This window comes from Canis aureus, chromosome 9, assembly GCF_053574225.1.
Source record: "Canis aureus isolate CA01 chromosome 9, VMU_Caureus_v.1.0, whole genome shotgun sequence".
Lineage (NCBI taxonomy): Eukaryota > Metazoa > Chordata > Mammalia > Carnivora > Canidae > Canis > Canis aureus.
The window spans coordinates 12,778,654-12,806,511 of NC_135619.1; positions in this window are offsets into that span (position 1 = coordinate 12,778,654).

Sequence of the window (27,858 nt, forward strand, 5' to 3'; positions counted from 1 at the left end):
AAAATACCCTTTTGCCTTCAGAGGGATTTTTCTACAAGACAATCAGTTCTGGCTGCCACACTGATCAAAGAGTGTGGTTAGCAAATGGTGTAACAACATTTCAGTGTGACCTGATACATTTTATTGGTATAAATACTAGAATAAAAAGTAATTAGCCTCATTGCAAGAAGAGACATTAAGAAAAAATATTAAGAAAAGAAGCCCCACAACAATATGTATATTTTTACCTATAGAAAAAAATTTCAAGAAAAGTGGCAAAACTGTCTTTTCTTGAGAGCTAATCATTCATAAGGATTTAAAATCATGCCTCTGGCATAATTCCAAAACCAAGGGCAGTCTCAGACCAATTTTTTTTTCCTACAGAATATTTTCCAAAGTGATCACTCTAAAATCTATAACAATCGGTTCACGTTCTGTTTGCTATGGTGTTTGCTTTCTGAGTGCTATAGCTCTCTGGCCTCAATCATCTCCAAAATGAAGAAATGAACTTTTAAAGACAATCTAGTATATTCTACAGCTATTTGAGAGTATTTATTCCAGCCGCTTGGGACTTTAAAAATCTGACTACCAAAAGAAAAGTCGTAAGAAGTCTCTCACCAATCTCACTTCATGGCAGACTTGAAGCTACGGAAAAGCTGTAGATATGCTTCCTTGTACCTACCACATTGTTAAAGGGGCATGTGAAAGAAACTGTGGGAATGTGAAAGAAATACTGGGTGAGAAACAGGCAAAGAGAAAACCTGAAGCCTCCTATCACTTGTGCCACTCGCCGCCAAAGCTGTGGGTGCTGATAGCATTATTGTTTAATCTCTCTGAAGAATATGTGGGAGCAGAAAGCACAACATCCCCAAGTTGTTACTTTGTCACAACTTTACAGAATACATAAGCACTTCAGTAAATACACAGATTTTTTTGCAAACTGTAAATCATCTGTGAGCCACCACTGTTCGACTAATTACAGCAAGAAGCTGTGCTCATTAGCTGTTCTCATCTGGCTCACTGCACGACCTAAATAGTCCGTAAATGAGCCGGCAATTATTGCTGTATTACCACTACCAGCTCCGCTCACATCAAAATATCTCCACCAAATGTTACGCCTGTTGGTATTATCAGGTTAGAAATTTCATAAACATATTGAAGCAGTTAATTGGGAGATTATTAAAAAAATGTGAAAATAGAATCATCAGTGAAAGAGTTTTCATCAAACCCCAGATAGGCGGCTCCACCTATAGACAAGAACCTCAGAATGCAAGCATCTGGGAGGATACCATCGCCTGCTTCTAAACAACACTGGAAAACTAGGAAAGCAATGGAAATTTACTCGCATTAAATGGAAGTAAAGTGAACCATGCATATTCTTATGTCACCTAAAAATGGTTTCTTGACTTGGTCAAAATATAACCAAAGCATATGTTCATGAGCCTACTGCCAAAAGAACTTTAGCCAAACAGAAAAGCAAACTGTAATGCCAGTAAAACTTCATTATTTTCAGCTCTATCATATGGCATATATAGAAGGGCTAGGATTTCTTTTTTTAGTTTGACTCAATTTATTTTTAAACATAATGTTTACATACATGGTAATGGTGAAAAAAAGCAATAAAATAGTGACTTTAATGAAGAATTTTCTGATGCCCTCAAACATTTTAGAAGCATCTATTCATAATACCAAATGATTAACCAATTGTATTCTTGTTTATTTATCAACATGTTCTTGAGCTTCATTCTAGTTATTGTGGATATTTAAAGGTAATATATTTTTAAAACATGCCATACTTCATATTGTATATTCATTCAAATTCACCCAATCTCAATTGACTCCATTTAAAATGAGATCCTATTGTGATTATTTTCTTTTTTTGTTTTGTTTTGTTTTTTTGTGATCATTTTTGTTACAAAAAGGGAAGCCCTCAATACTGGGGACACTTTATTTCATCTTGTCCTTGGTGGTCATACCACATTCATCATTGATTATGATCATGAAAATAGAGAAGAAATAAAGACAATGTTCTGATTCTATTGGCTTTCTCCTACCTACCACCAGAAAGGAAATAAATACTTTGATTCTTGATTTTTGTACTAGTTGTATGCATATAAGATAGAAACTGTCTTTAATGGATCAAAGGTCACCATCTACTCAGATAAAGTTGGTATCACAATGTGGCCTATCTGACACAAACTGTATGGTAGACTTTGGATTGGATGTATAGCAGAATCATTCGTTAATGATGTTCCCCAAAGAGATATTTTCACGATGAAGACACTGACTCTGATAATGACAACAGTATCAAGAGGTAATTCTTCCTATTTACCAGCTAATTGACCTCAGTGGGCAAGAAAATGTGCATCATATTTGTTCAACTTTTTCCAGCTGCTAAGATTTACAAAGAATTCTTCACATCTGAACAATTAATATGTTTTTTTCCATTATTTTCATGAAGCTTTGTAGATAACTATAATATTCCTGCCTATCTCCTCTGATAGTCTTGGCTTGCCACACAAAGTGATGTCTGCAGACTGACAATATCAACATCAACTGGGAGCTTGTTAGAAATGCACTATCTGGGATCCCTGGGTGGCGCAGCGGTTTGGCGCCTGCCTTTGGCCCAGGGCGTGATCCTGGAGACCCGGGATCGAATCCCACGTCGGGCTCCCAGTGCATGGAGCCTGCTTCTCCCTCTGCCTATGTCTCTGCCTCTCTCTCTTTCTCTCTCTGTGACTATCATAGATAAATAAAAAAAAAAAAAAAAAAAAAAAAGAAATGCACTATCTTAGGTCCTGACCTCAACCTACTGAATGAAAATTTTAATGAATTTGAGAAATACTGACCTAAGGAAAGGCCTGTTATGAGCCCACTCTTCTCTGTAAGAAAAGGTAGTCAAAGCAGTGTCCAGCTATGCAAAATCACTGATTGAGCAAATGAAATACATGGTTTTGACTGTTCTACTCACTATTAACATTAACAAAAAAGGTTTATCCAAGAAGCATGACTTCATGTTTAAAAAGGTATATGTGATTCCTGAAAAGCTGGATCCTTTAGATATTGCTAAGGCAATAATCATACCAAGAGGTATTTTAGAGTGCCTGTTTTGTGCCCAGTGCTATACTCAGTACAACAGAGGACTCACAAAAAGCACATTCACCAAACATCCATTATCAAATTAATACCATATGTAATACTACAGTTCAGATGCCTAAAATTCCTAAAATCCTTTCAACTTTTTGATCACTTTTACATTTGTGGTATTACTTTAATATCATATATTCGAGTAGATGTTATCATTTTTTAAAAAACATATTGAAAAACTGAAGCTCAAAGTCATTCAGTGACTACCTTAAGTCATCAGTTGGCTAATAGGAAAGTTGGACAGGTGAGGCCCCCTTCTGAAATTATGCCTTGTACACCTAGGATACTTATTTAGTTTGCTCACTCAACTGTTAGGGAGCATCTCAAAGGCCATGTTGGCTTATATCCTGACACTTGTGTTTTAATGGGATCTACTGTATTGAACACCTTTGTGCATGTTACTCAGTAGTGGAAATATATAAGAACAAATCCCTGAAAGAACAGATGAGAGCCAGGGCACTTCCTCCATTTTCTCAACAGCAGAATCCTTGCCATGGAGGACATAATTGGCTGTTTGCTCATTATCCTAATGTTGTAATTGGCCTTGGTCTAGATTAAATGGAGAAGAAAGGATGAGAAACTGAAGTAGCCCATCACTGAAGGACATAGAGCTCCGAGAACTGACATGATGGAGACATGTACAGCCTCTTTATGGAGGGAAGATAGCCTAGCCTGAGGAGAGGATCTTTGTTTGGTAGGAATCATACCTGTACTGACAGGATACTGGAGAGCATCCCCCTTGAGTAAAGCACTATATGTGCCTCCATAACTGTACTTACCTCATTTACAGAAGACAGAGAAGCAAGTTCTAAAAGGGTTCAAAACCCATCAGACTAAGAAACAGTACTAATATAAATCTAAAAGCTTAGAAGTTTGAATTGTTTTCTAGAAGATCCATTTACTTACAAGAAATGGAATGAAGTGAGAAAAAGGGACCTGTGCCAAAGTAAATTTTGCCTAAACATCAGTTTCTTTTTTATTAGGATCAGAAATTTATTTTAACCTGTTTGTGTCTTTAAAGATGCCTCCCGCCCCTAGATTCCTAGCCCTAAGTAAAAGCTGCTTTGGAAAAAAGGGCTAACCTCTCCTTGCTAATTTTCAAAAAAAAAAATTTTCACCTCTGGCCAGAAAAAAGATAACATATACAGAGGCCAGCAATGATAGTGGGACAGCATCCAGCTTCCTCAGGAAACTGGAGAATACCTGTGGAGGAGACAGCCAGGAAAGCTGTTCCAGGAAAACTTAAACTTGAGTGGTAGGATGGAGCTTTCAATTCCTACCCTTTCATTCTTTCCCTTTAAAGGAGAAAAGATTCTTTTGGAATCTGAAGAGGTTCATAAATTGGAAACTTTTTCTTCTGTTCTTAATTTTAAGCCACTTTAGAGACATACAGGAGTAGGTCAGAAATAACTACCAGCATTATGACTAAAATCTCAGAATAAAACAGGTGCTGCCAAACATCACCATCCTTCCACATGGGAGTCTACTGCTGTCAAACTGAGAGCACTGAGGAATATAACTCAAAGCAAACTTCCCACTTGTACTTGGCTATAGAAAAGGCCGGAGGAAAGGGCTGGGCTGGAACTGCACATTCCAAAGTCAAATGGCCAGGCTGAATTCCGTGCACCAGCACCAGGAGGAAATGGAGAAGCCAAGAGTGTTGCACTAATAGGCCTCCCTCCACATTTAGGGAAATGTGAGGAAAGATAAACTAATGTCCCCACACCCAACTTTGCTCAACTTTTCATTCTCGAAACCTGCTGGAGGTAACCTTAAGCCAGTGATAAACTGGAAACCAAGGTGTCCTCCAAGGAATGAGATGCAGAGCACACTATCAGGACAAGACCAACCCTTATTTTCAAGAGACTGTTGCCCCAACAGCAACCATTGCTCCACTTGAGATTTTAGGTCAGCATAGTTTTGCCTTCAAAATGTTCTAAAATGGATCAAGACCATGCAACAGTTTAAAACTCCTAAGACTATTATCTATAGCCTAGCATTCACTCACTGTTCTATTTCTAATTCCAATTTTTTCCCAGTCACATTAACTAACATAGCTATCAAAGGTTCTGCAATGAGATCAAAGATACTCTAATAATAAAATGACAGCAATAAGAGTCCTCAAATTTGAATATAAACTCTCTCCCATTATTAATTTCTCAGGAAATTAAGAAATTGAACACTCTTACGTACCCCACTTTTAAAGTATTCGCAAATTAAGTCCAATAAAATTGAAGCATAAATAAAAATTATCTTGCCATTGAAAGTTAAATTACAAGTATCTCAAGTTAAATTAAGGTCAGGCTTCTTATTCTGCTTAGTTTCAGCTAGAGAGATTCTCTATTAGAAGCCTTAGTGGAGTTGGGATTCTTTTAACAAGCTGTGTAGTTTCTATCCTCTGATAGATGAGGTATAGTTCCTTGGGAGCCTGTGGATCTGAATCTATCAGTTTCAAGATCTCTGATGACCCTTACTTTTCAAGATTCCAAAGGGTTCCTATGACATACAAGACTGTGATATCACTGGCCCTATTTTACATGAAATTTGTTTTTTTTTAAAGATTTTATTTATTTATTCATGAGACACACACGGAGAGAGAGAGAGAGAGAGAGAGAGAGAGAGAGGCAGAGACACAGGCAGAGGGAGAAGCAGGCTCCATGCCGGGAGCCTGACGTGGGACTCGATCCTGGGTCTCCAGGATCACGCCCCAGGCTGATGGCGGCACTAAACCGCTGAGCCACCGGGGCTGCCCCAAAGTTTTGGGGGCTTTTGTAAGATTTTATTTATTTATTCATGAGAGACACACAGAGAAAGAGAGAGAGAGAGGCAGAGAAAGGTTTTGCTTTTTTTTTTTAAAGATTTTATTTATTACGTGAAATTTGGAGTAGGAAATAAACCCCATTCCCCTAAGCAATTCCTCCAGGCAAAATAATATTCACAGACTAAGAATGTGTTTCCAAGGGCCATGGTAGAGACTCAGTGATATCTTTAGGGAAGGCACATATATTTTTAAAATCTTGGTTTCCACTTAGCTAGGATGTCAGGCAGTCCTATTTCATTGTCCCCACAGCTTTAAAATTCATCAAAATGGGAGAATCCTCCTACTAAGAAGTTACGTTTGGCATTATGTATTTATCATATCCATGGTGGGGTTGAAGGTGACACTTCTGCATGTTTTCACCTCTCAAAGAAGTTGCAAGAGATAACCTCACCTTTTTGTAAAGTTTAGGAATTTGTGATAATGGTAGCCTTAAACCTCACGTCTAATCTGAAGTGCCTTTCTTTCTGAATCAGCACATTCAGTTTCTTTATTTTCTTTTCCCTTTGGATTCTGTTTCTAGTGTATCAGTGATGAATGAAAGCTAAGCTCCACCTTGTAACATCAACAATGTCTTGTATAGACATTTCTATTCCATACCACACTGGCTTCTTCTACTACCTCTTATTATGAAATTGCTTAAATTAGTAGTTCTTAACCAGGAATGATTTTGCCTTGGGGATATTTAATTATGTCCTGAGACACTTTTTATTTTCCTCCCCCTTGGTGGGGTAGGACGAAACATCGATGCTAATGGCATCTAGGGTATAGAGGCCAAAGATGCTGCTAAACCACCTACAATGTACAAAGCAGACCCCTATAACAAAGAATTATTCAGCTCAAAATGTCAATAGTGATGAAGATTAAGAAACTTTACATTATGTTATGAAATCTGTTTCAAGGAGAAGTTTTGCCACTCATCCTCATACTAGTTTCAGTTGGAGAAACATCTCAGAAGATTCTTCAACTGCTGGTATCATTAAGGTTTTAAAAGCTTGGACTCCTAATGTTCTAGGGCAGACCAGTCCCCATGTCACAGGATCCTCATGATGCAGTCTTTCCATAGCTTTTCATTATTCCCAGCTTTGAATAGCTTTTTTTTTTCTCCTTTATCTCCAGTAGTTGGATGTGCCTCTTAGGTCTGATCTTAAAATTCCCTTCAGGACACCTAACTGAGTTTCCAATAGTATAAAATACTTCTTTCCATATAGAATCCATGAAGACTAGAATTGTTAGCTGGAACTGAGAGCCAAATTTCTTTCCTTTTATATTTTCTTTGCTTTGTAACCTAGACGTAGTTTTTATTCTAATATGTTACTCAAAATTTTGTATTCAAGGGTTGTTCCTAATGAGAAAAATGAAATCAGTAAGGTCTATGCTTGCTAAAATTATCCATTGGCCATACCATATATCTTTACTTTGTATCTCCAATAACAGTGCACATTTTTCTGGCTTTCTCCTCTCAATTCTATCCAGATTTTTGCAACATTTAGTATAGTTGGTTCTTATAGGGGTAGCAGTACTTCAGTTTCTCTTACTACAGACTCTCTGTGATACCAAGTGATACTTATAGTGTCCTAGAGTTTGGCTCCCTTTGGTAGAGTCTATTCCTATCTGCTCTCTAAAATCTTGCCAGTTACTAACCATTTCTAATTTAGTAACAACTTGTCACTACTAAAATATGTATTCTCTTTAGATAATGCTCTCCTTAAAGGCAGCTAGACACAGTTACCTTACCTACAGTCAATACTGGCCTTTAATATCTCTTTTTCTTCTTCATCTCTAATTGAATATCTCAATCTTTTTCTTATATAAATGCCTCTCCTTCTAGCTTATTATACTTCCACTATTCCTATTGTGTAAGTAAGACTAAAGCATATATTGGAAACCACTGCAGTTTCTCTTTTATGATCCCTAGAGATCATGTTCCATGCCAAACTTTTTTCACTGCCTTCAGGTTCACAATAATTTCAATGAGCCCAAGAAGACAGCTTTTTACTGTTTCTAAAAAGGCTCCAACATTTCTTGCAGTTGATTTTTTATTAAGTTCTACCATACATTTACAGGCCAATCCTCAGTTTGGATGTCTGAATTCTAACACCATGGTCAGACTTTATATCTTTAACAATTCAAAACCCATCTGAGATCTTATAGTAAGAGGAGGTCCTAAAACTCTGGACAAGCCACATAAATTTAAAGTTATTCCTTTCAGTTTCCTCCCTTTGCTCCAAATGCATCATTTAAAACAATGGGATTCAGAACAGCCTCTCTATGCTGCTTATGAGGCCTGACACATAGAAGTCAAAGCTAGAAGACAGACACTAGTGTACTTTAGAACAAAGAACTTAGTTGCATTGAAAGTCCTGGTCTCCAGATTTTGCAGAAAAATACAGTAAAACACCCAAGAATTGCTCTCTCTCCAGATGTCTAAAAGGTACATTTTACAAACTCTCTTCTTCCTATAACCACATGTTTGCCTCAGTTGTACTTGTTTACCACGACTTGTATGGCCAATCAGCCAAATTAAAAACCCCATTTTTAAAGTATCACACAATCTTAAAGCCTCCTGATTAAGGTCCTTCACAAGTTTTAATCTCAGGGCACTATTTTGTTCTGAAATGCCAATCTTTTCAGTCTCTCAATGTTTTCAGCCAATGCACCAAATCCTAGTATTTCACTGAATTGAGGTTACCTCCCAGAATCTCAGGCTTTCCTTTACAACATGGAGATTAAGACAAGAGTGGATGCCCTAAGAAAGGGAAAGGGTAAAAGAACTGAGCTCACAGGCCCAGTTCAGCTACCAGACACACCAAAATAGAATTCATTCTTTTCTCACTGGTAAGATATAAGTGAACAGACAGAAAGAGGCTAGTATTACACGAGCCTTACCACAGGAAGAACACATCATGAATACAGAAGAAGGCATCCCATAAACGGTAAAATGTTTTCAAGACTACATTAGCATATTAAAGTTATGTCGCGGGGGAGGGGGGGCGGGGAGGAGGGCAGGCACCTGGGTGGCTCAGCTGTTGAGCATCTGCCTTTGGCTCTGGTCTTGATCCGGAGGTCCTGGGATTGAGTCCCACATCAGGCTCCCTGCAGGGAGCCTGCTTCTTCCTCTGCCTATGTCTCTGCCTCTCTCTGTGTGTCTCTCATTAATAAATAAATAAAATCTTTAAAAAAAAATTAAGTTATGTGGCACAGTCAATTGTAACAACAACCAAAAAAGTGTGTTTATTCAGTAATTTCTCCATTATTAAGAATCTTTACAGGGGCACCTGGATGGCTTATTTGGTTAAGCATCTGCCTTTTTGGCTAGGTTATAATCCTAGGGACCTGGGATTGAGCCTGGTATGCAGCCCCGCTCCCTCTGCTGCTCCCTCTGCTGTGCTCTCTCTCTCTCAAATAAATAAAAATCTTTTTTTTTTTTTTTTTTTTTAAAAAAGAATCTTTACAAGCCTAAGCTTTTTTCTATGAGGATGGGAGGATATACCTTAAGGATCTATGGACATCTTTCCTGGATCAATATGGGAAAGGTTGAGACATGTCATCCACCAACTACTAGAATCTGTGTGCTTATGAAGTGGGCATTTTTATGACTTTTGCTTCCTTCTGTAGCTGATCACTCATAAGTCTCTATGTTAAACTCTATCCCTACCATGAACTCCAGAACCATACTCACAACTGTCTGCAACAGTGATTGGGTCCTCTTATCCATTTAGTAGATCAAAACCAGCACAAACCATAGTAGATGAGAATAGAAAATATCATACTATATTGCATAAAGTAAGGATAAATACTGTTCTGTGAGATTTTAGTTTCGGTTTGATATTTGTATCTGCATGCATTTTGTTACAATGCAAAATGTTTTCTTCTGCTGTGGAACTGTGGTCAAAACCATCTGGAAAACACTAGCTTAGGGGCATCTTCCTCTGGTCCAATAAATCAAGGAAAAATACATTTTCTTATTCTCATAAAATATCCCCCTACTCCTATAACATAATAATATAACCATTTCCTTCCCCCATTTCTTTTTTTTTCATTCCCCCATTTCTAGGGAAACAGTGAAGTCATCCTCATTTTATCACAGCATAAATATCTCCCCTCCTCCTCTACAAAGACTTCTATGACTATCAAATTTTCCTTTCTAAGGGCTCCTATATTTATGTACTTTTTTCTTAAATATATATAAAGTCACTAAGTATCAAATGTAAGTTAAATACCTACTAACCTATTTATGTGCACATCCCTCCAGCTATACCATAAGATCCTGAAATAGCAGAGTGTTTCTCTTCCACATGCCTTCCCAATGCTCAACAAGTATAACATTCTAAATAAATATATATTGTATGAATGAATGGAGCTCTGAAGGACAGAATATAAATCCACAGTTGGCTATTACATAAAGTGTTCTCAGAAAACGAAGTTTTTTCCTAGCAAATCCCCATTTCTTCAAACAATTGAAAATCAGAATACTCAGATAAATTGATTATCCACATTAAATGAGTTATTACTAATGTTTTCAAGACTTATCAACCTTAAAACAACTCTCATGCTTGAGTCTATAATTACATTGAATACAAGTTCTTCTTTCTCTGATGGTTAACTAATTAATTCAATTAACCTGTATTGACATTGTTGATCACTTGCTACATGCAGGATGCTATGCTAAGTGTACAACATAAGCAAAGACTGCAAAACACTTCTCTGAAGGACCTACTGCCTTACAGCTTAGTGAAATGGCTCTTGTTTTATTCCAGCTAATATTTTTTCACCTTTGTAGATTTTAGACAATGGGTATTTGGTGCACATTTTTGCCTCAAGGAGTAAATGAAATCAGCAGGAAACCCTAACTTCTCCAAATAAATTTATTTTATCCATACAGCCTGATTTGAACCTTTATACCATTTATCAGATTCGTGAGGAATCAAAGCTTAGAAAGCTGAGCAATGAAATTCAGTGTACTAGTTTATAACAGCAGAATACTCAATATTCATAGTTTCACATAACATGTTTCTATAACTTTCAGCCACTTTCTTAATCTCACAGTTCTCAAAGTCTGCAATATCATGAACGCTACCAGCTGCCAATCTTCCAATTCCTTCCTTTCTGTCTCTACCTCATTCCATATCTATGATTAATATCTATTAATAAAATTAATATTAATAAAATTGCTATGCTCACTTCATTTTTTCTTTCAAAAACTCACCTGAAAGAATTTGAATGAAGTCAAATGAGAACAAGTGATGAGACTCAGAGAGAAATAAGCAATCATCATCTAAGACGTAAGGATAGTGAATCCCTGCTATCTGTTTCAATGTTTGGGGAAATGTCGGTCTTAGTTGCTCTGCATAGCACTTTATTGAATGTTCCAGTAAAGAGTATTAAATAAATAAGACACACACCTCCAAAACCTGTTAATTAACTCTTCTGGGCCTTTAGGGTATGAGCCGACAAGTCAACACGGTTCCTACACAGTATGATACTCTTGAGAATTAGGAAGAATCATGAAGCTTCCAACAGTAACTAACAAATTTAGAGTCATTTAGAACTCTAACAACTGAACTGAAATACTACCCTAGGATGTTGTATCAATTTATCTTTCTTTTGAATTTAAATACTTCAAATCTATTGATTCCACCATATTCATATTTAAAAACTCTTTTATCCACACCTTCAGAGATGAAAGTCCAGTCTTCGAGAAAGCTAATGTTAGTCATGAGTTTTGCACAAGAACCCATTTTTCTGGTAACACCACCATCATGTAATTAGGCCTAATGTAACCCCACACACATGTAAACATACATACACTAGGGGAAGACTATAACCAAGGATTTTCTCCCTCCTTTTTCATGACTGAAGAAAAGTGGGTTTGTTTAAATAAGGATAAATTCTTGAAAGACGTATAACATAATGGTTATATGGAACTTTTGAAGTCACCCTGTCAGTGTTTATATTCTAGTTCTGCAGCATGATAATATGATGGACTGTGTTTTGTAGATAACATTACCCCATAGCCTTTTCCTCAGCCTACCAAGTCAGAGGCTTTCATTGTCCATTATGGCAGGAATAAAAAGTAAAAAGTCAGATTTTGAGTTTCTAATTTTTAAAAAATTTCATAGCAGAGACAATCCTTCATATTTCTAATGATGATAATTTTTTAAGAACTTCGAGAATTTGTTTTTTGAGAATCTAAAGTCTAAGCCCTTAAAGGAAGAAGACTTAAAAATTTTGCCAGAGACAATGCTTAGAAAGCCCCAGACCTTCCAAAAAGACAGAAAACTAGAGAAGTCAGGCTGGTTGGGAAATAGAAAAATGGGGATGACTGTTATCTAGGAGGATGCAAGAGGGTTTAGGAGATCAGGACTCCTAAGGGGTCCACACAAGAGGTACCAGGCAGAAAGGAGGATATTCAGGACTCCAAGACATCCTGGCCTCTGCTTCAAGAGAGCCCTCCATTGTCCCGGCACAGAGCTGAGTTCACACAGACCAATAGTGACACCTGACTGTTGGGCTTCTCACAGCATAGTGGCATTAAAGTGGTCAGACTTTTTACAGGGCAGTTTAGGGCTCCAAAGACGAAGGTAGAAGCTGCCAATCTTTTAAAGGGCTAGGCCTGGAACTAGCATAGCATCACCACTGACATAGTCTTTTGATCAAGTACTCACAGTCCAGCTCAAATTCAAGGGAAGGGAAAATAGATGCTACCTTTTGATAAGAGGGCTATCAAAAATTTCAGCCTCCATGATACCTCCCTAAGGAGGTGATGAGTAAACCTAGAGATGGATATTACGAAGGGAGATTTTAAATTTTTTGAAGGCATTCTCCTCATTAAAATAGAATACATTAGGTAATATATCCTTCTTCCTTTTATTTATTTTATTTTATTGGAGATATCCTTCCACTCCATTCTGACGGGTTGTGACCTGGATATGCTTCTCAGAAGTCAGCTTGGAACTTCCCTTCAGCGTTGATTTGAAACTTCTCATTACCACTTTATCCTATTGAACTCTTTGTTTATTCCTTTATTTCCTTGCTGTATTTTTTTAAGATTTTATTTTTATTTATTCATGAGAGACACAGAGAGAGAGGCAGAGAGAGAAGCAGGCTCCCCCTGAGGAGCCTCAAGTGGGACTTGATCCCAAGACCCCAGGATCACAACCAGAGCCAAAGGCAGACGCTCAACCACTGAGCCACTCAAGTGCCCCTCACTGCGATATTTTCATATCCTTAATATGTTTTCTGAGTGTGTATAGAAGGTGAATTTCTTTTAATTCTTCCACTTAAGTAACAATTTATCTAGGATCAGAATTCAAGAATAGATTCATTTTCTCTCAGAATTTAGAAAGTATCACTTTCCTTTGAGCTTTCAGTATTTTTTTTAAATATTAGAGTTATTTTTTTTGAATACGTGTCTTTTTTTATTGGAGTTCAATTTGCCAACATATAGCATAACACCCGGTGCTCATTCCGTCAAGTGCCTCCCTCAGTGCCTGTCACCCAGTCACCCCATCCCCCTGCCCACCTCCCTTCCCTAGTTCCTTTCCCAGAGTTAGGAGTCTCTCATGTTCTGTCTCCCTTTCTGATATTTCCCACTCATTTTTTCTCCTTTCCCCTTTATTCCCTTTCACTATTTTTTATATTCTCCAAATGAATGAGACCATATAATGTTTGTCCTTCTCTGATTGACTTATTTCACTCAGCATAATACCCTCCAGTTCCATCCACGTCGAAGCAAATGGTGGGTATTTGTCGTTTCAAATGGCTGAGGAATATTCCATTGTATACACAGACCACATCTTTATCCATTCATCTTTCGATGGACACCGAGGCTCCTTCCACAGTTTGGCTATTGTGGACATTGCTGCTAGAAACATCGGGGTGCAGGTGTCCTGGCATTTCACTGTATCTGTATCTTTGGGGTAAATCTCCAGCAGTGCAATTGCTGGGTCATAGGGCAGATCTATTTTTAACTCTTGAGGAACCTCCACATGGTTTTCCAGAGTGGCTGCACCAGTTCACATTCCCAACAGTGCAAGAGGGTTCCCCTTTCTCCACATTTGTTGTTTCCTGTCTTGTTAATGTTCCCCATTCTCACTGGTGTGAGGTGGTATCTCATTGTAGTTTTGATTTGTATTTCCCTGATGGCCAGTGATGTGGAGCATTTTCTCATGTGTTTATTGGCCATGTCTATGTCTTCCTTGGTGAAATTTCTGTTCATGTCTTTTGCCCATTTCATGATTGGATCTCCAAGTCACCTGAGCTTTCAGTATTATTTGCAGAAGCTGGAAAAGTAAAGAAGAGAAATCTCCCCCTAGAGGTTCCCAAAAGAAATTCTGCCCTGCTGATAAGTTGACTGTAGCCCAGGGAGACCCATTGTAGACTTCAGAGTTTCAGAACTGTAAGACAATAAATTTGTGTTGTTTTATCCACTAAATTTATTGCAATTTGTTATAGCAGCAACAGAAAACCAATACACTATCATATTTTCAATTTCTAATACATTTGCCTTATTCTTGAATATTATGTTTTTACAGCCTCCTATTCTTATTTCACGGAATATTTTATTTTCTCTTTAAGAATATTAAATATGAAATGTAATGTTCTCATATGGTATATAAATTATTTGTTTTCCCTTTGTTTCATTTTATTACAGCCTTCCCTTTTATATTACAGCCTTCCCTCAAAACTCCTTGACTGAATTTATATTTAAGAATAAGGCACTAGGGATCCCTGGGTGGCGCAGCGGTTTGGTGCCTGCCTTTGGCCCCGGGCGCGATCCTGGAGACCCGGGATCGAATCCCACATCGGGCTCCCGGTGCATGGAGCCTGCTTCTCCCTCTGCCTGTGTCTCTGCCTCTCTCTCTCTCTCTGTGACTATCATAAATAAATAAAAATTTAAAAAAAAAATTTAAAATTTAAGAATAAGGCACTAAAAGGATGACTGAAACTCTTTCTGCCTGGACAGACTTATTGACCAATGGGCATTACCATAGGTGAACATCCAAAACCTGGCTCTTTCATTGGAAAAAATCATGAATGCACATATCTGTGGTGGGTTTTTTTTTTTTAACCTTTGATCAATTCCCCAGAGAGACCTCATTCATCTTTTGTTTGAAGTATATCATGCCTGTGGCCAATATTCTAACAGTCAAATGGAGAAAGGGGATTGTGATTCTTTTCATTCAAGATGCAAACTGATTGATATTTAGGGAATCAATAACACCTCTGTTGCCTTAAAACTGCCCAAGTTTTAAACCTTCTGGCTGATGGAAGTCCAACTATCACCCTCCTCGCTCAAGTAGTTGAAAGAATGTGATTTAGATGTGAGGGCCAAATGGGCTTACTTAAATTCCATGCCCTTGTCTATACTTGCTCAGCATACCTAAGGGAACTTTCAGGCTTACAGAGCAGACTCACTTACCCATGATTATTGCCCTACAGTGAAAGAGAAGAAAAAAGCCTAATGAATTAGATCCTCCTGGTCATGAAACACTGATCAATAGTTATAATACAACAACCAGATAATTTTCTCCTTATCCATGAGTAAAAGTGAGATATGGATAGGGCAAGATGTCAAAGATGTTACTCTAGGGCAGTCCTTCCACGTGTAACCCAAAAAGTAGAATAGACATCCCCTTATACAGATTTTCACTTATCTTACCTCATGGCTCAAATGAACCTTGGATCCGCAGTCTTTTTGGTTCAACCTCTCTCCACGAAAAATGTCTTCTCCTGTGATGAGGAAATTGAGGACCTACATATTCATGACATAGCTTTGAAAGCAATCTTCCTTTTTTTAGTCCCTATACTGCCCCAGACTATTGAACATTTTATATGCTTATAATCCTGAACTTGGAAGCTCAAAACAGTTATGTAGGGTTTTTTTTAAATCCTCCCTCATTCCTTGTTGTAGGTAATTAGATTTCTACTTTCTCAATCTTCTAAGTTATTTAGCACCCATCCATCTGCATCCCATCTTCTAAAATTGTATTAACATATCTATCTGTTAGATTCTTTCCCTTTGGTGTATCCTTGAGGTTCTATAATTTTTAAAATGTGCTTACTGGCATATTGGGAAATTTATTTTCAAGAAGAAGGGTATCTTCAGTCTGTTATGTAGAGCTATAATTCTTTTTGTGTTCTGTATTTTCCAAGTATTATACAATGAATATATATTCTTTTATAATCATAAAAACACAATAAATGATTTTTAAATGGACTCAAAAACTGTAGTCTAGTAAAATTTTTTATCTCCACTAATTCTAAATGATTTATTTATGATATTTTCTAAAAATAATTTCAGGTATCTCTCATCTACATAAATGGTCCAATTTTTCCATTTGCTAATTTTAAAAATTGCATTTATTAAGAGATAAATACTGTTTGCATAGGTATTAATAAGTTATTAGTATTTCATACATAATACATATTGTACAACTACTTTACAAATTTAGAATATGAAACAACTGAGCAAATACATCATGAAAAGACTAATGTATGTTAAGTACAAATCATTAATAGTGCTTTATGGGTGAGAAAATTAGTAACAACAAGCTCAGGTAACTTTCTCAAGGTTTGTTATTCCAAAACTCATATACTTTCCATTATGCCACTGTCTTTTTCTGTAGATCACTGTCTTTTTTTTTCCCCATAGGTGGCTATCTGGCTATTCAACCAGAATTAACTACAGAAAAGTGTTACAACCATTTCATGTCCTAGTTTTCCATCAATAACACGGGAAAACTAAAACACCTGTGTCCTTTTTTTTCTTGGCTCTCAGAATTGATATGAGAATGGAGCCACTTTAAATAAAACATTTTTTAAAAGGTGCTCTATAATAAAAATTGAATATAATTTATCATAAAGAACTGTTCCCAGGCTAGGGTGCACCATAGCTTGGATTGAGTCCAACACAGGGAAAACAGCAGACCAATCTTGCTGTAAAAGAGCCTCATCCTGCATTTTACTGATGTGCCTCAGGATTCAGCAGCTTCACTGTTCTCTCAGCCTCTGTTATTATTAATGCTTAATTTTAATGGATGAAGGGAGGATTTGGGTGTGGGTGGCTTGCTTCTTCTTTTTGTTGTTGTTAAATGTAGCAACAAACAATCAAATCAAAGGAAGAAGAATACAAAGAAAATGGGTCGTGAATAAACAAAAAGGTCAGGACTCTAGTATTTAGTGCAATTTCTGGGGAACTATTAACTACACCATGATTGGCAGATTTAACAGTACCTTCTGCTCTCTTTTGCCAGCAACTATGCAATTATTCCAGGTGTTGTAGTGGAATGACTCTATCAAATTTTATAGGATTAATCAGCATGTAAATGTTGGCAGGCTTCAGAGTCAGATACAGACTTCAGGTGCAGCACTTGAACAGATGGAAAGAAACACCTCTTCGTTTATTTTTAAAAGGGAATTATAAACTGGCCATACCTTTGCCCTGAGACAGAGTTCATTTTATGACACTTACCAAAAACAATCTCTCTTTTAAAGTGTACAAAACATCACCTGTGTATTGAGAGGTAAAAATGATCCCAGCATTTATAATGTACATGAATATTTAATTTCATATTTTCTGTTTGCAATATGAAAAAAATAATTTAAAAATTACTTCTGTTGCTAATAACTCCATAATATGTCATAAATAGTAAGTAAAAAAGACAAGCTTGGGCTCTAATGCCCCCATCTGTCAATTTTTTTTTTTTTTTAGTTTTGTTAAAGAGAGGCTCAAGAGGGATTTGGGATGCTATGTGAAGCTCATTGTCTGATTATATAACTATTTGGCATAAACTCTTCTATTCATGAACTTCCAATGACTCCTAATTGCCTACAGCAATACTTTTCAAATACTTGTTCTTGCCAAAAGCAACTTAAGCACTCCATCAGTAACAGTGGTTCACTACAGCAGGACCACTGAGTGTACTTAGAAATGAGGTACTGAGAGGGCAATGAAGTTTTTAAGAAGCTCTCCTGGAAGTTTTGCTATTTCCCTCCCAAGTTTGGCCTTAGCAAAAAAGCACTGGTACTAAGTACAGAGGTCAAATTTCTCAGTTTGCTATTCAAGGCTCTTGGATTCTAGTTTATCTACTTAATCCTCTCTCAATTTTCTCCTCTTAGATGAATTCCAATTAGATAGGCTTTTTGATTATTTCCTATGCCTAGTATTTTTCTGTTTGTTTCCTTTCTAAACCTTTCCCAATTTTCAAGGGCTGTCTGAATCTCACCTTTTCTAAGATATTTTCTGTAGCTTCTTCCAAACAACTGTATTCTCTTTGGTGCTTGTTTATAAGTCTTGTTTGATCAGCAGTAAGGGCAGATCCAGGACTCACTTAAGATGGATCTTACATGTTCTGTAAATACGGGGTTTATGGTCTTCCCTTACCAATTGATTTAGTAGCTCTACCATATTTATGTGTAATGCCTTTTACACTGGACTTTACTATCTTGAAAGAAGTTGTTGCTGTACCAGACAGTTTGGTCTAACTCTCCATTAAATTCAGTGCTGAAATGACTACCTTAATCTAATCAAGGCCATTGTTCTTTTCAAACTGAAGATATTCATTGCATTTTATTAAAAGTTCATTGAAATGTCATCAAATTTATCAAATAACCCCAGGCTCTCATATACCCAATTTTAGCCAATTCATTCAACAAATCATTTCTAAAAACATTTATTTTGGATTATGCATATATTATATAAAAAGTATGAAGGAATAATAAGAATTTCTACCTTAAAGAACAAACTAGTAGGTGAGGTAAGAATGGACCCTGGCTATCCTTGAATTCCTTTATTCTGTGGGAACAAGGAGTCTAATAAGTTTTTGGAGAAAAAGATAAACAAATATAATCTGACCTGAATTTCAGGCTATAGTTTTCGTTTTATTGTTACTATGCTGCCAGTACTGCGAGGGAAAGAATACCTCTCACATAGTACAATGTCACATAAACTAATTTTTTTAAATGAACTCATTTATGTGATGGGAATAGGATGTTCAAATCCTAATTCCAGCAGATTACTGAAGTCTGAGCCCAGAAAGTAAAACACTGAAAATTTATCAAATATGAATTCTTGTTTCCCATTTTTTACTAAAAATCCAGATCTGATTTAGAAAAGAAACAATAGCAACAAACAGGGTTAATGAGAGTCTAAGAAGTTGGGGTGAGAAAGACACAGTAAGCCAGAAAGTGATGAGTAGAGCATGAGCTAGGTCTTGGAGCAGGACACAATAGGCCTTGCAGTTGTTTAGGTTATGAAGAGTGACAGAGAGAACTGGGTCTGTGTTACTGGGAAGGTACTGCCATCATGATCTAAAATAGGAAAAGTAAATCATGGTTCTTTACCTGACAAGAGAGTAAATACACTGATACAAATTGGTTATTGGATTACTTCAAACTATAATTTAGGAGTTGATCTTAGGTCTATCAAATGTGTTCAGAATTATGATCATCTCATTCTTGGATTAATAACATATGGACTTGAATTATTGTTATTAAAATGCTTCCTGTGAATCTGGCTCATCTGGATTGTGTCTGGAGGCAATGCAATCTCTTTTACAGGAACAACTCACTAAGCCAGAACTCAGTTTTTTTTGGCAATCAATGATCAGGAAAGAAATCCATAAAAAGACTTTGGGGCCACTATAATAGATGCCAGGCACAAAAGACCCCGAAGATCCAACACAATATTAGAGGAGAAGAACAAAATCAAAGGACTGACACTACCCAACTTCAAGACTTACTATGAAGCTGCAGTAATCAAGACAGTGTGTATTGGAAAAAGAATAGACAAATCAGTGGAACAGAACAGAGAGCCCCAAAATAGACACACATCAATATAGTCAACTGATCTCAAACAAAGGAGTAAAATCAATGCAATGGAGCAAAGATAGTCTTTGCAATAAATGGTGCTGGAAAACTGGATATCTACATGAAAAAATGAATTGAGATATAAATCTTATGTCCTTCACAAAAATTAACTCAAAAATCACCATAGATCTAAATATAAAACACAAAACTATAAAAATTCCTCAAAGATAACATAAAAGACAAATTATATGACTTTGGGTATGGCAATGACTTTTTAGATGCAATGCCAAAGGCACAATCCATGAAAGAAAAAAATCAATAAGCTGAACTACACTAAAATTAAAAACTTCTGCTCTATGAAAGATACTATTAAAAAATGAAAAGATAAGCCACCACCTAGGAGAAAATATTTCTAAAAGGCACATTTTATAAAGGTCTGTTATCCTAAATTGCAAAGAACTTTTAAAATTCAAAAATAAAAAAACAAACAACCCAACTCAAAAATGGGCCAAAGACAGACACCTCAACAAAGAATATATATATATACAGATGACAGAGAAGCCTATTAGAAAGGCCAAAATCCAGAATACTGAGACCTTCGAATGTGGCAATGATGTAGGACAGGCACTTTCATTCATTGCTCTGGAAATGCTAAATGCTGAAGTCACTTTGGACAATAGTTTTGTGGTTTCTTATGAAACTAAACATGCTCTTACCATATGATACAGCAATTGTGTTCCTTAGTATTTACTTCCTTCTTTCCACATACACAAACAAAAACACTCATCTTTTCCCACACGCAAACCTGCATATGAATGTTCATAGCAGATTTATTTATTATTGTGAAACTTGGAAGCAACCAAGATGTCCTTCAGTAGGTGAATGGATAAGTAAATGGTGGTCCATCCAGCAGCACAGTATTACTCTGTACTAAAAAGAAACGGGCTATCATCATGAAAAGACACGGAGGAAACTTAACTGCATGTTTCTGAGTGAAGGAAGTCAATCTGAAAAGGCTACATATTATACAGCTCAGCAATATGACATTCTGAAAAAGGCAACACTATGGAGACCGTAAAAAAAATCCATGATTATCGGGGGTCAGGGCCAGAGAGGGAAGAAGAGGCAGAACACGCGGGATGTTTGGGCTGAAAATACTCCGTGTGATACTACACTCGTGGATCATGTCACTACATATTTGTCCAAGCCCACAGAATGTACAACATCAAGAATGAACACTAATGTAAGCCATGAAGCCTGGATGATTCTGATGTGTCACTGTAGGTTCATCAGTTACAAAAAACATGCCACACCGGTGATGTAAGTTGATAATGGGGAACATTAGGCATACGTGGACACAGAAGATACATGGGAAATCTCTGTACTTTTTTTAAAAAATTTTTTTATTTATTTATGATAGTCACAGAGAGAGAGAGAGAGGCAGAGACATAGGCAGAGGGAGAAGCAGGCTCCATGCACCGGGAGCCCGACGTGGGATTCGATCCCGGGTCTCCAGGATCACGCCCTGGGCCAAAGGCAGGCGCTAAACCGATGCGCCACCCAGGGATCCCTGAAATTTCTGTACTTTAAGCTTGATTTTGCTGTGAACCCAAAACCTAAAAAATAAGACCTATTTTTTTTTTTTTTCAAAAAGGCACTGGCAGCCTCTGTATTTTACTCAGCATTAATTTCCTTTACCAGGTACCATGAGAGTTCATAGGAGCCATCATGGATTAATGTTTATATCCATCATGGAAGATAAAGTTACACCATTTAAAAAAAGACCTCAGTGGCTCAAGACAACAAAAATCTATTTTTCATTCACACCACACATCCATCATGGGTTGACAGGGTGACCCTGCTTCTCGTAGTGACTCAAGATCCAAAGGAGGAGCATTTCATCTGAACACAGGCTTCCCAGATCTCACAGTAGGGGAGTGGAGATGGTGAATTGTATGTAAGCTTTTAAAACATCCACCCAGAAGTGACTACATTTCTGTGGTCAAGGCAAGTCTGATGACCACACTTAGTTCAAGGGATTAAGGAAATATAATCCTATCGTGTGTCTGGAAAAGAGAAGATCAGGAAATATTCAAGTACGTAACATTCAGGTGGTGTGAGATAATGCTATGGAAACATTATTGAACTGGATATACTATGCACATGTAAAGGTTTAATATTATTTATTGCAAATATCCGATCATCTACAAACACTTGCAGTAACTGGCACTTAGTTATGCACTTTGATAATTACCTGTTACACGTTTCTATTTCATGGAATAATAATCACTCTTTAAGAAGCCTTTGCCGACCTCCCCCCCACACACACCTCGATGCTCAAGGAACTATTATAGTGCCCTGTATTTATTTCTGTGTAGCACTGCCCATACTGCTTTGTAATTGGCACCTGTAGGCAAGAACTGAGTCAAAGGCTTCTTTAGCCAACTATTGGTCAGTTATCAGAGTCTTCTCAATCAGACCACATCCTAGAAACTGTTCAGTTGCCTCCTGGTTACAAGAACTACACCCCAGCCTTTGTGGACCTTGGGGTGCACATTCTACTCTTGAAGACTGAAATACTCTTAATAGGCAAATTTTTTAGTTATCCCTAATACTGAGACTGACAGCAAATACATGATGCTACACTTGCTTACACATTTTAGGTCTTAAAATGAGTCTTAGCTGCTATAACATAAAGAATAAAGCAGTGATGTGATTCTAGTTAAAACAGCTAAAACTGTTTATACTTCCATTAGTTCTCTTACTGTGCTGTATGAATTGTAGATATCTTTGTAAAGGTAACAACAGAATTTCAATGCGTCTGGGTAAGGTATTTCTGAAGGGCATTTTTTGGGACTTGTGTTTTATTTTATTTTTTATTGAAGTATAGTTGACATACAATGTTACATTAGTTTCAGGTATACAACATAGTGATTCAACAAGTCTATACATTATTTATGCTCGTGATAAGTATAGCTTCCATCTGTCACCATACAACTCTAATATAATATTATATACCATTGACTATATTCCCAATAATATGAATATAATCTTTTTATCCTTGAGACTTATTCATTCATAACGAGAAGCATGTATCTCTCATTCACCTTCATCAGTGTTGCCCATCCCCCCACTGCATTCTCCTCTGACAACCATCAGTTCTCTGTATTTATGGGTCTATTTTTACTCTTTGCTTGTTTTGTTTTTTAGATTTCACATTTAAGTGAAATCATATGTATTTGTCTTTCTATGTCTGACTTATTTCAGTTAGCATAATATCCTCTAGGTCCATCTATGTTGTAAATGGCAAGATCTCCTTCTTTTTTATGCCTGAATAATATTCCATTGTGTATATATACCAAACTTCCTTATTCATTTGTCTATCCATGGACATTTAGGTTCCTTTCCTATCTTGGCTATTGTAAATGATGCAGCAATAGGGGTGTCTGGGTGGCTCAGTCAGTTAAGCATAGGACTCTTGATTTCAGCTCAGGTCATGATCTCAGGGTTGTAAGATGAAGTCCTGTGTCAGACTCTGCAGTGGGTGTGGAGCCTGCTTAAAATTCTCTTTCTTCCTCTCCCTCTGCCCCTCCCCACTCCCTGCCTCTTCTCTCCCTCTCTAAAAAATAAAAAATAAAAATAAATAAAAATAAATGCTGCAATAAACATAGGGGAACATATATCTTTTGAATTAGAGTTTTAATTTTCTTTGGGTAAAACGCAGTAGCAGGGTTACTAGATTGTATAGTATTTCTTTTTCTTTTCTTTTCTTTTTTCTTTTTGGAACTTCCATACTATTTTCCCCGGTGGCTACACCAATGAACAAATGTTCCCTTTTCTCCACTTCCATACCAATACTTTGTATTTATCTTTTTGATTCTAGCCATTCTAACAGGTGTGAGATGATATCTCATTGTTGTTTTGATCTGCATTTCCCTGATAACTATTGATGCTGAGCATCTTTTCATGTGTCTGCTGGCCTTCTGCATGTGTTCTTTGGAAAAATATCTATTAAGGTCCCCTGATCACTTCTAATCAAATTATCTGCTTATTTGGTATTGAGTCATATAAGTTCTTCATATATTTCAGATATTAACCTTTTATTAGATATATCACTTACAAATATCTTCTTCCATTCAGAAAGTTGTTTTCTTCATTTTGTTGATGGTTTCCATCACTGTGCAAATGTTTTTTATTTTGTTGTAGTAACCAGGTTTGTGTTTCACATGTGCCACTAAGCCAACTTAAAATTCCTTTAGAAAAATAAACAAAAATAAATAAAAATAAAATTCCTCTAGAATAATTAGACCATCATACCTCCCCTATTGGCTGTATTTTAAAGCACTGGTTCTATACATATAAGAAAAGATATGATGGTTTTTAACATTAAACAAATCTTTCTTGCTTCATTTAAAGATCATTTACATCACTGTATCAGACTAATCTATGAATGATAGCAAATTCAGAATTTGAATGTGCTTGAAAAGACGTATCAATATCCCAGAAGACAACAGAAAAATCTCCAAAGCCTTTTTAATTTCAATAGAAGTTAAATTATTCATTTCTTGTTGGGGTTTTTCTATCTTTGGACTGGAAAGCCCTACTTAATTCTTGGCGAGTAACTCCCAGTTAATTGGTTAACTAACTATAGCCCACAGGTAAAGTCCCTCATAACAAGCACATAAAAAACAAAGGTTGTACGTAGCAGAGTCAGAAAAGAAGAGTTTCACTAATCTTTTAGTAAAAATAATATTTCTTAATGTGTACTTTTTCCAATCTTTCAAGTCTAATATTCACTATAAAATAGCTGATTGTGTCCTTTTTGCACTTTGGGAGAGGAAGGTGAAGAGATCAAGACGATCAATTTAACCTGGCATCAAACACACAGCCATGAACTAGTCCGAACCTTCGTTACTTCTTCCTCCAATTGCTTACTCCCCACTTCTACCTTTTCCCAAACCAGCCAAATTTACCAAAAAAGAATTTAAAAGACTTGTTTATTTAGAAAAGTGGAAAATGTGCCTCTCCTGTCCTTTCCAGGATTGGAAAAACATCATCTACTTTCTAGGAAAAACCTGTAACTGGGATTCTAGCCATGGTCCAATATATTCTCCTTCCTTCACTATATGGAAGTATGAGCACCTTTCATAGCTCACAAATACCACTGGAAAAAGGCTCTTCGTTAACATAACCATGACTGCAGAGAAAATGCTCCTTTCAATCATCCCACATAAAGCTATTATTACATCTATCAGAGGGACAGATTTCTTATAGACTTTTCCCCTATGTCAGTGCAGTTTATAAATAATTGTTTCTTCACAGACCTCAACAAAACTCTTGTACTTAAACTCTTCTAAACTGGGAGGAAGATACATTCATATAATCAGCAATAAAGGGGGCTCTAGCTGTAGAGAGAGGCTCTATTCCCTTCTGGTTGAGAGCTGGTAACCACCTCCTCCAGGCAACAGAAGTTATTCCTGCTTCCCAGTGCTAGCTGACTATGGAGCGAGACCAGGTTTCCTTCTGCTGCTATTGTTTGTTCAGCTCAACCTCCCTCCCAGAATTCACCTCTCCTCATGGTTCTACACAGCCAATCTACATACTCAGGGTAAAAATCCAACTGGAAGTCTTTTCTGATCAACTACTCAAGGACAGGGGTCATGCTTTCTATCTCTTCTTATCCCCCAGTGGCACCTATCATACTACCCTGTACATAGGAGATGATTTAGAATTGCTCTTAAAATATGCAAGAAGGGTAGGGAGATACAAAGAGAGGTGGAAGAGAATCATTTTTGTTACTGCCTTTAAAGAGAATATATATTAAATAAAAAGTTTTTAAATGTAAACTTTGGACTATTTTTCCCCTAAAATTGAACTCTTACCAGCATTTAACTAGTCCCTTACTTTCAGCAATGTTGCATGCATGTAATAGTTTCTGTGAACATTATCTCAAGAACAAATTGTGATAATGAAAAAAAATTAGAATGACAACTCTTCCAGAAAAAATAAATTTGAGGCTGAATTGCGTATTTCTTATACCCATTGCTACATCCTTATATCTTGGGCCTTCACACATCTTCTATGATTTTAGAATACTTCTGGCAATATCACTGCATATGATATTTCTTACCAACCATAACCTGTACATCAGGAGATAATTCTGGAAATCTTCCTTGCAAAGCTTTTTGAGTAAAAAATAGCTTTCCTTCTGTGGAATCCCAGAATGTAAATAAACGTTGCATATAAAAAGGGCACCATGATCATGTAGGTTTGGAAACCTGGGTTAAATAAAGTTAAACAAGTTATTTTATTGCAGAAACTTCTTAGAACTTTCAGTATTTTAAAGTACAACATGAATCACCAACAAGGATGTAAAACAGCATTTCTCAACATCTGACAGCTCTATTCAAGGAACACCTTTGAGGGCCAGGAAAATGCACTTTTAGGACTAGAGTGTCTCTCCGTACAGTGTCCTTTTTAAACGAGCCAGTGCAGTTGTAGTCTAAATTTTCTTGCACACCAAAATAGTTACTGCAAAATTGTATTTGCCTGGAGGAATTTTCCACTGCCCCTGGTAGCATGACTGCTTTAACCTTAAGAAGCTTATAGAGAATTAATGATCAACTTGGATTATTTGAATAACATGAAGGTTCAGACATTGAAAAAAATTCCTGGTGAGCAAACCATTCTATTCTCTCTTCCTCACCATCTTTCTCATCTGCCTATTCTTTAATTCCCTTCAAATTAAAGATAGAGAAAAGAATAAGACATGCAAATGTCTTTGTGTAATCCTGACAAAAATAAATATGGGCAGAGTTTAGAGGTTGATCCATTTGATGTTTATGGCAGAGGTTCATGGACCCAAAGGTCTCAGACTTTGTGTAAGAATTGGAATTTTTGCAACATTAAAGTTCTACCTTCTTCAGATTTTTACCCTTATTTCCCAAAGCTAATCAGACTCCTTCATATATACACAGCAAGTCATGAGATGAACCTTTTATTTTCCTCCCAACAGTATCTAATGGGTTCCAATATTTTTAAGGGTTAAAAAAAGAAAAATAGAATAAAAGAAATTTTGTTTTAATATAATCTAAGAGGGATGTGAAGTAGACTTATGAGTACTGGTAAAGATTTTTCATCATTTAATCAGTAAAAATATTTATGACAATAATCTTAGAGGAACATTGTTTAAACTTTCAATCCACAGTATCTTGGGATGATGATGCATCACAAGACTGTTGGAAACAAAAGTTTGGATTCAGAGTGGCATGTGGATACCTGTTTTTCTCAGCAAAATAATTCAGCCTTTGTAATTATTTTTAACAGAATTGGGCTTCACACTGTGGGATAATGAGCTGGAAAATGTATTTGTTTTAAATAAAGGCATTTTCACACTACAAGAACACACAAACATCTATGAAACCCAAATGTGCCCGTCCAGCGTGCCTGGTAAAAGAGCCAATTTGATGTTATTTCCAACTGTGTAGAAATAATTTGCTACAAATTCAGGCTACAATGCAAACAGGTGCTACTTTAAAAAGAAACAAAAAACAAAAAACATGAGTTTGGAATTGCCAAGAGCTGGGACAGCTGAGAAACATGATATTCTCTTTTAAAGGGAACCTAAAGGGCACCTGGGTGGCTCAATGGTAAAGTGTCTTCATTTGGCTCTTGTCATAATCCCAGGGTCCTGGGATTGAGTCCTGCATCGGGCTCCACGCAGGGAGCCTGCTTCTCCCTCTGCTTATGTCTCTGCCTCTTTCTCTGTGTCTCTCATGAATAAATAAATATATCTTTTTAAAAAAAATGGAACTCAAGCTTCTGGGCCTATTTGAATCCTGACTCCAGGCATTACCTTTAGGTTGGTCACTCATGAACATAGACCAACTGGCCCCTCAAATTAACCTTCAGATTTCATCAGAGCTGTGGATTTGTACTAGCAATAATAATAAATCACATGTTACATAAAATGTGTGGGATAGTAATTTTAAAACACCAAAGTGGCAGAAAGGGGATGTCAAATGCAATTAACCTTCACTCTAAACTTCAACAACTTCACCCTTCAAATCAAATTAAAATAAAAAGACAGTCAGTTAAGCGGC